Consider the following 11,635-nt stretch of genomic DNA (forward strand, 5'->3'; position numbering starts at 1 on the left):
AGAGGATTGGGAGAATGTCATATGGTCAGATGAAACCAAAATAGAACTGTTTGGTAGAAACACAACATGTGGTGTTTGGAGGAGAGAGAATGCTGAGTTGCATCCAAAGAACACCATACCTACTGTGAAGCATGGGGGTGGCAACATCATGCTTTGGGGCTGTTTCTCTGCAAAGGGACCAGGACGACTGATCCGTGTACAGGACAGAATGCATGGGGCCATGTATCGTGAGATTTTGAGTGCAAACCTCCTTCCATCAGCAAGGGCATTGAAGATGAAACATGGATGGGTCTTTCAACATGACAATGATCCCAAACATACCACCCGGGCAACGAAGGAGTGGCTTCATAAGAAGCATTTCAAGGTCCTGGAGTGGCCTAGCCAGTCTCCAGATCTCAACCCCATAGAAAATCTTTGGAGGGAGTTGAAAGTCCGTGTTGCCCAGCGACAGCCCCAAAACATCACTGCTCTAGAGGAGAACTTCATGGAGGAATGGGCCAACATACCAGCAACAGTGTGTGCCAACCTTGTGAAGACTTACAGGAAATGTTTGACCTCTGTCATTGCCAAAAAAGGATATATAACAAAGTATTGAGATGAACTTTTGATATTGACCAAACACTTATTTTCCACCATAATTTGCAAATAAATTCATTCCAAATCAGCCAGTGTGATTGTTTGGTGTTTTTTTTTTTACATTTTGTCTCTCATAGTTGAGGTCTACCTATGATTCCAATTACAAGCCTCTCTTATCTTTTTAAGTGGGAGAACTTGCACAATTGGTGGCTGACTAAATACTTTTTTGCCCCACTGTATATATTGCTTTTATTTGTGTGAAGATGACAAAGAAAAAGGAAAAGGGCACATTTCTATATTGTAACATTTGATACTACATCCTCATATTCGTGGAAACTGAAATGGAGTAGAAAAAAATTACATTTTTAATTAATTATCAAATGTATACTCTGACTTTCTGTTTGTGAGAAAGGACAGCTTTAATTTATTTTTTTTAAATTTATGCCCCCCATCTCCCCAACAAGGTGACTGGGCAGATTAAAATAAATTTAAAAATACAAAAATAAATATTGGCCACCAGATTTTCAATTTTTTTCCTCCAAAAACCTCCTCAAAGCAGATATTCTTAATGCTGTATAAAACATTCACAAGAGAGAAAAAAACCACACCCAACTTTCATGTCTGCAAAGCTAACAGGCTAACATGAGCACCAATATTAAGAACCAAAAGCTCCAAAAATTGCCATTCACTTAAAAGTATGTGAAATGTGAATTATTTATTTCCTATAACATTTTCCATAAACATTAGAGCATGGGAGTATTTTTAACAGCCTGCTTGGTCCCCCAATAAAAGGCCTTTAAGGTAGAACCACATGATACGTACAAACAATTGTAGCTCCTTCTCACTAGCACCTTTCCTCTCAGCAAAGTACTCTAGAGCAGTGTTTTTCAACCTTGGCAACTTGAAGATGTCTGGACTTCAACTCCCAGAATTCCCCAGCCAGCGGCTGGGGAATTCTGGGAGTTGAAGTCCAGACATCTTCAAGTTGCCAAGGTTGAAAAACACTGCTCTAGAGTACTCTACAGGGGCCTCCAACCTTGGCAACTTTTAAGACTTGTGGACTTGAACTCCCAGAATTCCTCAGTCAGCAAAGTCACAGCCCTGGGACACTACAACTGTCATAAATATGAACCAGTTGCCAAATGCCTGAATTTTGATCACATAATTATGGGGGTGCTGCAACGGTCATAACTGTGAAAAATGGTCACAAGTCATTTTTTTCAGTGCTATTGAAACTTTGTTGAGGACTACTTGTATTCAACTCAACTCAGAAGACTCTCAACTAAACCAAAGAAACTAAGAAAGAAAGGGAGGTGTTCGTTTCAGTATTATATGCTGGACAGCTCCACTAGAAACGCATCCAAGATAGAGGCCTACATTGTTTTTTAACCTACCATTGCTATTATTATGACATGATTCTCAGCCTGAAAAGGCCACATTTTATTTTGGCCTAAGAGAGCATTTATAAAGCACAAAGACCAAGCCACATTTAAAATGGCAGGAAGACCAACTTCACAAATTAAGCAATTTAATAAAGGGCATTCATTTATTCTCATTTGGAAGCTGAATTTCCCCAACCTTTTGCTTCCTAAGTAAATTGGATCAATTCTCAGTATCTTCAGCCAGCAGGACCATCAAATAAAACTCCAATGTGGGTGTACTTGACCCACAGAGCTGCCAAATAAAATGTACTGATAAGCAGCAACTCAGCTCCCTCCCTCCCTCATGCTGTCACTTCACTTCTGCCCTCAAAACAAAACATTTAGCATTTATACACTCAATTGTTACTCAACAATGTCCGATGCTGCTTTCTAGAGATGTTGAATAACTTGCTCTTTTACTTGGAATTATGAAATTATGAGGAGCAAGTTGGGGAATAGTGTGTAAGAACTGGTTTACCTGTGAAATTCTTGGCAGTTGTGACACACCTGAGTTTTGGAGCAAATCAACCAATGAACATAAAATGGATTGCCTAGTGCACTGTTTCTCAACTTTAGCAACTTTAAGATGTGTGGACTTCAACTCCCAGAATTCCCTAGCGAGCATGCTGGCTGGGGGATTCTGTGAACTGAAGTCCACTTATCTTAAAGTTGCTCAAGTTGAGAAGCATTGATTTGGTACATATGAAAGGGAATTGCTGGATCATCGTCCTGTATGTATAAAAACTTACAGCTTTCCTTCAGACTTTTGCCACTAGCTAAAATCCTCAAGTAGTTAAAAGTTTCCATGGATGCAGACAGAGATGCCTCCAAGAAGTAATATATTAAAATGCTCAGCAAGTGGACATTTCACAACCCACAATGGACAGAGGCAAACGTGTGAAAAGGTGCTTGCCTGAACCGAATCTTGTAAGAAACCCATGAGCAAATTCATGGGAAAGACAACCCCACCCCAGTAACAATTTTGTTCAGGTTCTAAATATCAAAACAACCTATCCAAAATAAGAAGACTTGCATCATTCAGTTCAATAGTGTTGAAACACAGTACATACAAGTTCATAGAATCTGCTATATGCTCAAACAAATCATTTTATGGCTTCCTGTAATAGATGGTTTATATGACAAACTAAAATAAAGAATTCTCACAACATACTACACATCCTTCCAGCTTGGCCAGAAGTCTAGACTGCAGAATTATGCAGTCACTGTGCGTCTAAATCCTCGCCCTTCAACCTCTGCACACAAGTCTTGCTACATTTGTGTGCAGAGGTTGAAGGGCGAGGATGGGCTTGGAAATGTAACTGATTCGTAACAAGTATCACATTATAAATATTCTATAGTCCTTAATATTTTTGTTTACTCTACTTATAGGAAATACAGGTAGTCCACAACTTACATCCATCTGTTTAGAGACCATTCAAAGTTACAATGGCACTGAAAAGAGTGAGTTATGACCTGTCCATAGACTTACAACTGTTGCGGCATTCCCACGTTCATGTGATTGAAATTCAAGCACTTGGCAACAAGCATGTATTTACGATGGCCGCAGCATCCCAGGGTCATGTCATCTCCATTTTCAACCTTCCCAGTTGGCTTCTGATGAGCAAAGTCAACAGGGGCATCTGGATTCACTTAATGACCATGGGGAAACAAAGGTCTTAAAATTCGGCACAACTCACTTAATGCTCATTTAATGCTCACCTTGCTTAGGAAGGAAATATTCTGGTCCCAATACGTTGAGGACTATCTGTATTGAGATTCTTTATCCAATGAGGAAAGATTATTAACATGTTTGTTTATTAAATGTGTACATCCACTCCAAGACTCAACTGAGTGAAGCCAATGTATTAATTATTGTCATTCTTATTGTAATGCACATTAACTGTTAGTTTCCATTAAGAAAAGAATCATGGATTTCATAAAAAGGGAATTGAATTACTTTTAAACAACTCTGAAATGACAGCAATAATGTCTTTGGAAAGTCTTAGTCATTCAGGGCATGGTTCTCCCAAAGGTACTTTTTCAAAAGGCGACTGGATTTTGTTTTTCCTTGAAGTCGTTTCACTTCTCATCCAAGAAGCTTCTTCGGAAGAAGCTTGCATGAGAAGCGAAATTTCTTCAAGGAAAAAAAAAGTCTAGTTGTTTTTTGAAAAAGCATCTTTGCGTCAGACAGCGTTAAATTAAAAATCAAAGGAAGAAAACTTTAGCATAACTTTACTGACAGTTTCCTTTGTTGTACAAGGAATTGAATCTAATGAAAAAACCATGAAGTAGTTCAGCCAATAAATGCAGCCACACCCACAGCTGCTAAGGATGAAAAAGCAAGAAATGAAACTCAAGACAATTTTGTTCCTTCTCCTGCCTATTAATTCAACCTGAAAATGTGTTCAGGGATAACTTAGATCGCACTCTAAGGAAAGAAAATTGGAGAACAGGACAAAAAATATCAAAGCAACACCTGCCACCATTAATGGGGTTGGGAATGCTACTTTTTCTCAACATTCAGCTCTACTTGGGGAAATGATTAATCAGGGTCTAGGTTCTCCAAGTTTTTGGGTTAGTTTCCGAACATTTCATTACCAGGCCAGGTAACATCTTCAGTAGATTTCAGGGAATTCCAAAACGCTTGGAAACCAAACCATAAGGTTGGAGAATGAACCTTCCCCTGAGCTAACATATTTGCTACCACCGCAAAATGGTTAATATTTCCAAAGGAGAGATCTCCATCTTCTGACAACTGGGGATCCTGTAAGGATCCCTCTATTCTTCAACATAACATTCTTCAACCCTATATTCTTACACAGGACATCCCCTGGAAAGGATACAAATATAGCATCCAGAATTCCCAAGGAATTCCTGGAGATTTCAGGGAATCTCAGCAGATCAGGGCACTGCTGGGTTAGGGAAGGTTCTTTTTATGAGTTGCAAATGGCAGTAAATGAAAAATACTTGAAAAAGAAGAGGAAGACAGGTGGGAAAAATCCACTTCTGAAAATTATCTCCTCTCATTCTACATGATCATTCCTATGAACTATTATTCCACAAGAACAAGTTTTTTTAAAAAAAAATATTATTTCATTTGAGATACAGGTAGACCTCGACCTACCACCACCATTTATTCAATGACTATTCAAAGTTATACCAGCACCAAAAAAAAGTGGCTTGTGACCAGTCCTCAGGCTTACAGCCATTGCAAATTCCCCATGATCCTGTGATCAAAATTCAGGCATTTGGCAACCACTAGGTATTTACAACAGTCGCAGCATCCCGTGGTCATGTGATCACCATTTATAGTCTTCCCAGAAAGCTTCTGACAAGCAAAGTCTGTGGGGGAAGCCTCATTCACTTAAAGACCACACGATTCACTTTGCAACTGCAGGGATTTGCTAACAACTGCCAAAAAAAAGATTGTGAAATCGGACGCAACTCAATAGCTGCCTTGCTTAGCAGCAGAGATTCTGGTCCCAAATGTGGACGTAAATTGAGGACCACTTGTTTGATGCTACCTGTACTTAACCTTGGTGGGGCTGTTTTCTGGACAAGCAGGATGTGATACATTAAAAGTAAATATTGTGGATGGGAAGGGCACAGACATTTGCATAGGTGTATTCACCTGAACTGCATATACAGCTTGCCAAACAACTCTCAAAAGGATGCAGAGGATTTAAGAGGGTCATTTTTGCCATTCTAAATTTTAATCTGGAACAACAAATTGCTTTGTATCTTTGGAGGGCCTTCTATTTCAAGGCAACCATAATTCTTAATCCTCGCTCTACCAAGCTTTTGACTGAGAAAGGGCAAAGGCATAGCATCCTAGGGAGATCTATCATTTCCTCCTTCATGTAGGACTATGATTTCATGATTAGGTTCATTTTGATTAGGTTCATTTGAATTTGGAGTGAGAGAAACAGATAAAGATAGCCAGAATTGGAAACAATGCCCTTTGAGATTAGCCCAAATGGGATAACATTGCAAAGACCTGAGAAAACAATGTAGACTGAAAGGAGAGCCCAAAGTAGAACACTATAACAGCATTGGAAGGGACCTTGGCAGTCTTGTAATTCAACCACCTGCTCAAGCATAAGACGCTATATCATTTGTTAAATGGCTGTCCAATCTCTTCTTAAATATCTCCAGTGACGGGGCACCCATAATTTCTGGAGGCAAAGTTGTTCTACTGATTAATTGTTCTGTCATGAAATTTCTCCCTATTTCTAGGTTGCTTCTCAACTTGATTAGTTTCCATCAGTTCCTTCTTGTTTTCCTTTCAGGGGCTTTGGAGAATAGCTTGACTCCCTCTTCTTTGGGGCAACCCCTGAGATATTGGAACACTGCTATCATGTCTCCCCTAGTCCTTCTTTTCATTAAACTAGACATACCCAGTTCCAGCAACCGTTCTTCATATGTTTTAGTCTCCAGCCCCCTAATCATCTTTGTTGCTCTTCTCTGCACTGTTTCCAGAGTCTCTGCATCTTTTTGTTTACATCTTGTCAACCAAAACTGGATGCAGGATTCCAATTATGATCTTACCGAGGCATCATAAAGTGGCATTAACACTTCATGTGATCTTGATTCTAACTCTCTGTTGATGCAGCCTAGGACTTTGTTAGCTTTTTTGGCAGCTGCAGCACACGGCTGGCTCATATGTAAGTGGTTCTCCCCCAGAATTCCCACATCAATTACTGCTGTTGAGCCAGGGACCATCTATTCCAGGGGTGTCCAAACTTGGGAACTTTAAGACTTGTGGACTTCAACTCCCAGAATTCCCCAGCCAGCAGAGCTGGCTGGGGAATTCTGGGAGTTGAAGTCCACAAGTCTTAAAGTTCCCAAGTTTGGACACCCCTGACCTATTCTATACCTATACATTTGATTTTTCTTGCCTGTATATACTTTACTTTTCTCATCACTGAATTTCATTTTGGTGGATAGGGCCCAGTATTCAAGTCTCTGGAGATCATTCTGGATCTTGGGCCTATCTTCTGTAGCAGGGGTGTCAAGCTGGTGGCCCATGGGCCAGATGCATCACACACGCTCACCCTAGCTCCGTAAAAGGGGGGGGGGGGAAATGTCATGAAACCTCATGTGACAGCAACTTGCCATGAGTGTTCTGCTAATTTTGTTTTGCAAAAGTTTATTGATAGTAACATGAGATGTAGTGCTGGCAACCAACTTGATTGGCTTTAAAAAAAATGTTAGACTAATTCATTATAGTCCTAGGCTGGCTCTTAACCTTGATAGTCATGGGACTGCTTCTGAAGACCCCCTCTGCTGAGAAACCAATAGGCTTCCTTGGGCAGTTAGTTGACCACAACTGAAAGCTGATTGTTGAACCAGATGGGCCAGGGAATTGCTTATGTTCTTAACAACAACCTCACAACAGATCCGTGTTTACAAAGATTCCACCTTCTCTTTTAAACATCTAAGCTCAGCTTCCTGTTCTTTTGGCCGTATGTCTGATTCTGAGCTGTGCAATTCTACTCCCCGTAGCCTACTTAAGTAAATTCCTAAGGCACAATAAAAGACTGCCCAGGCAGCACGAGAGCTTTTCATTCCAAAATACAAGGAAACAGCACTAGTAACATCCCAAAAAGTTTATGCTGCATGAAATTTGATAATAAAATGCTCTGGCCTCAATATTTGTGCAACACAGGTTTGCTCAGCAAAGTAGCAGGACAAATGCACAAATGTTCGCAATCCTTCCACAACCCAGTGGTTCAGCAGAATACCAAGGAAAAAGGCATAACCTTCAAAAGTTTTAAAAGCTGGCTTTTAAATATGCTTGGCAATAAATACTGTTTTTTAAATTTGATCAATTTTGTAAATCAGGATTATAAAAATCCTGTTCTGGAGGAAAAAAGAATTGTTATAGCTTTCATTGGTTAAACTCTGAACTCATTCAGTTGACATAAACCTCAAACGTTAACAGAACCATGAGTTCGAATCCTGCCAGTCTCTCCCTAACTCTCTCCTTGGTCTAACCCACTTCACAGGGTTGTTGTTGTGGGGAAAAAAGGAAGAGGAAGGTGTGTTGGATATGTTTGTCACCTTGAGTTATTTGTATAAATAATAAACAGGAGTGTGTGTGTGTGTATTCAGTTTTCTGCCTCCATTTCTGAATTTCTTTTAGGCCTCAAAATTGTGTGTGTGTGTGTGTGTATGTGTGTGTGAGAGAGAGGGGGGGGGATTTTTAGGGCCAAAAGACCAGAAATTCAAAAATGGAGAAAGAGAATTGAATTTACTTAGCGAAACATCTCCAAGAAGTCCAAGAAAGCAGATCTATTAACAAAGGGAACAGAAGAATTTAGGGGACAGAAACATCATGTACTGGATGCTCTTTCACCTCCTGTTTTCCTCCCAAAGTTTATCTCCTTTTCAGTAATACTGAGAAAATAAATGTGTTAATTCAATTAGCTTTATGCAGAACTGTAAAATAAATGAATCATGCACCACTGGCAATATCCAATTTAATCCCATATGTTAAATAGTTCCCTTGGCCTTCAGTCAAAAGTCCTGGGAATCACAACAGACTTAAGTGCTGCCAAAGGGGGGGGGGGGATAGGCAACTGACCCAGTTTGTAGCCCTCATTCCTCTTGTGGTCAAGTGAAATGAAATCAAGAGGCAGCAAAGATTTCATCAGAGAGATAGTAAAGGGGACCCTATGTCTGAAATAGCTTGCAGTGAATGCCCCTTTCATCAAGTATACAAGCACTAGCTCCTTTCTGACTTCTCGGCCAACTGAATTTAAATAGCACACATTTATTTATTTGCAATGTTTTATAGGCCATTTTAGTCAACTGAGGAAATCCACAGTTGAAGTTAAATACATATCAAAGTTTAAAGCCAAGACCTTACATTATAAAACACCCAGATACACTAGGTATCTAACATTGCCCTATCAAAAAAAAAAAAAAACACCACCCCAATTTAAATGGAAGGATAATTAAGTGGCAGCCACAGTCAAGAGCACCTTTGCACAGCTCCATCTTGTATACCAACTGCAACTTTCTGTATTTTTTGCCTCGATTGGCCTGCTGTGATCATCTCTATTTGGGATGTCATTAAAAGGCAGTTAGCAGTAGAAACTGTTCCAGATTGTGGCAATTGAATCACCTAACAGCTCTATTTTGATTTCTGTGGGGACTATCTCTAAATAACATCTGCCCCTCTAGAGTAGAGTAGGATCTTTAAAGGTCCTCTTGATCACAGCTTGCCATGTGAAAGGACCATAGAAACAGGCCTCTTTAGTTGCTGTCCCCCACATCTGGAACAGGATCCTCCCAGATATCTAATTCATCCAGCAAGACTGCTGTGACTATCCCTCCACATTTACTTTTAATTAGGTTTTGTTTTTGTTTTTGGGATGGGGGGATGCTTAATTCCAAGTAAATCTGGTGTTTTATAATGTGTGGTCTGGATTTTAACTGATTGTTATGTATTTATTTTAACACCAACTATGGATTGGCTCACTCAGTGGATTGCAATGGCCTATAAAGTCTGCAAATAGATAAATAAATGTCTTTCGGTACAGTAATTAAAGATGTTGCCGCAGCTCACAGAATGATCTATCTAGCTCAGTCTTTGCTTCAGTAACCAGCCAGAAAGGCACGCTCACCGTTACACATCCCAAGGAGAAAATTGCAGCAATAAAACAGCTTGAACTGATAAAAAGCAGATTTTGTCTCCTACTGGTCCGAAGTGATATACTGATTTTGTCTTTTTTCCCCCCACCCTCCCTTTTCCACACCCTACGCAAAAGGCAAGTAACGAACAGCAAAAATTAGCAGTGCATTTATTAATTGCAATGCTGCAAACCGATGCTTCCCCCGATCACCAGGCGCACAAGACATAAAGTTGATACAAGCCCCTGCTGTGTTCCCACAGCACCGGCATTCAGCTTTGCTTGCCCCCACCCTACCCGCTCCAGAAAAGAGCTCCAGCCACAGGGATAATGAACTGACCAGTCTGGGCCATCAAGTCCGTAATTCTGAGACACAGATAAAATGTAGGCATGACGCACATCTCTTGATTCTTCATCCTCCGCTCCTCAGGGTCTGGCTAGAAACGGCATCAGCCACCCAACCCTCAGTGCTCTCAGGAAGGCACCAAGCGGTCATCATTCTCCATCCTCATCAAATGCATAACGTCAAATTTACTGTTAAAGGACCCGATCGCCAAACATCGAATGAAATGCATGGATTTGGAAAGCTCAAGATATTGGGGGGGGGGGGGGGAAATGCCACATTCAGCCTCCACACCTCTCCTAAATAAAAAAAAAGAAAGCCCAGCATATATGCAATTTGGGGGGTGGGTATATATTTTTCTTCCCCTTGAAACTCCTATCTCCCCCACACACACCAGTAGGGAGATTTTTTAAAAAAGCTCATTCCCAGCGCAAGAGGCCCGAAAGGATGCGCCCGTCCTTCCGCAAAGAGCTGGCTCAGCTTCCCACGAATAACCTGGGATCTCCTCTGCTTGCAAAACCCAACGACCTCTGGAGCAGCCCCCAGACCCAACATGTGGGAGAGAGATGGGGGGGAAGGACTAAGAGATTGGGGAGGCCCAGCAGCAGCTCCCCAAAATCCCGTGGGCCTTTCCTTGGCCCGCCCGCCCACCCCCTTCCTTCCCAGCATCCACGGGCTGCCCCCTCCTCACCCATCCCTGCCAGCCAAGCCTATAAAATAGGGAGGGGGGGCGTTAGATGGGCACGAAGGAGACCCTCCCTCCCTCCCTCCGTCCAACGTTTTCTATCCCGGTTCCTCAGGGCAGCGGGACCCTCATCTTCACCCCACTCCCAATCCGCCGCCCCCGACCTGTATCCCCACAGCCGCCCCCCCCCCCGCGACCGCCCCACTGCGCCACCGTCGCCTCCATTCGCCCCCTCGACCGGCCCTCCTCCTCCTCCTCACCTGCCGCCTTTTCGACTTCGCCGCCGCCTCAGGGCGGCCTCCGCGAGGCGTGAGGGGCGGGCCGGGTTTCCCCCCCTCAGACGGGGCGGCGGACTGACGGGAGGAAGGAAAGAAGGAAGCAGGGCCGGCGACTGAGGCGTGAGGGTGGGAGGGTGGGAAGGAAGGCAGCCGGGCGCCCGGTTGCCAATCACCAAAAAAGCCCGAAGCTCTCGCGCCTCACGACCACAGCCCGCCCGGATACAAGCGACGTGCGCGCCCGCGAGGCCGGCAAGCGGGATGAGGAGGACGGGCGCGTGAGGAGGCGCGAGCGCGCGCCAAGGAAGATTGGGGGGGAGGCGGTTGTCGAAGCGCGCGAGGAGCGGGCGCGTGAGGGAGGTGGGCGCGCACGCGCGCCTCCGCAATCTCGCTCTCTCTGAGGCGAGATTTGGCGCAGGGGGTTGCGCGCGCTCAGGCGCTCCTGGGGGGGGGGTGGCGAATAGAAGCGTGCGCTTCGACCAGAGTGTGTGAGGGGAGAAACGATTTAAAAATCTATGTATTTATATATAGCGAAGCTGAGGGGGGGGGGGGGAGAGACGAGGAGGCCTCGCTAGCTCTCCTCATTCCCCCCCTCCCCCTCCGGTCCATCCGCGCGCCTCACGCTCCTCGCACGACTGTGAAAGCTGGCGGCTCAGCCCGCCCTCCTTTCCCAGCCTCGCCGGCGCTTGAGAGTGAGA

At 43.2% G+C, this 11,635-nt stretch overlaps 1 protein-coding gene across 1 annotated transcript in view; it reads right to left on the reverse strand.

Annotated features, from left to right (window-relative positions):
* The window catches only part of DNAJC5 (DnaJ heat shock protein family (Hsp40) member C5), a 69,045-nt gene extending 57,815 nt beyond the window's left edge, over positions 1–11,230 (reverse strand). The window contains exon 1 of the mRNA XM_081949831.1: positions 10,923–11,230. The gene's annotated coding sequence lies outside the window, so the exon portion shown is untranslated. The remainder of the gene's footprint in view (positions 1–10,922) is intronic.
* Positions 11,231–11,635: the final 405 nt, after the last annotated feature.

Source organism: Natrix helvetica (assembly GCF_964273705.1).
Source record: "Natrix helvetica genome assembly, chromosome: 3".
NCBI lineage: Eukaryota > Metazoa > Chordata > Lepidosauria > Squamata > Natricidae > Natrix > Natrix helvetica.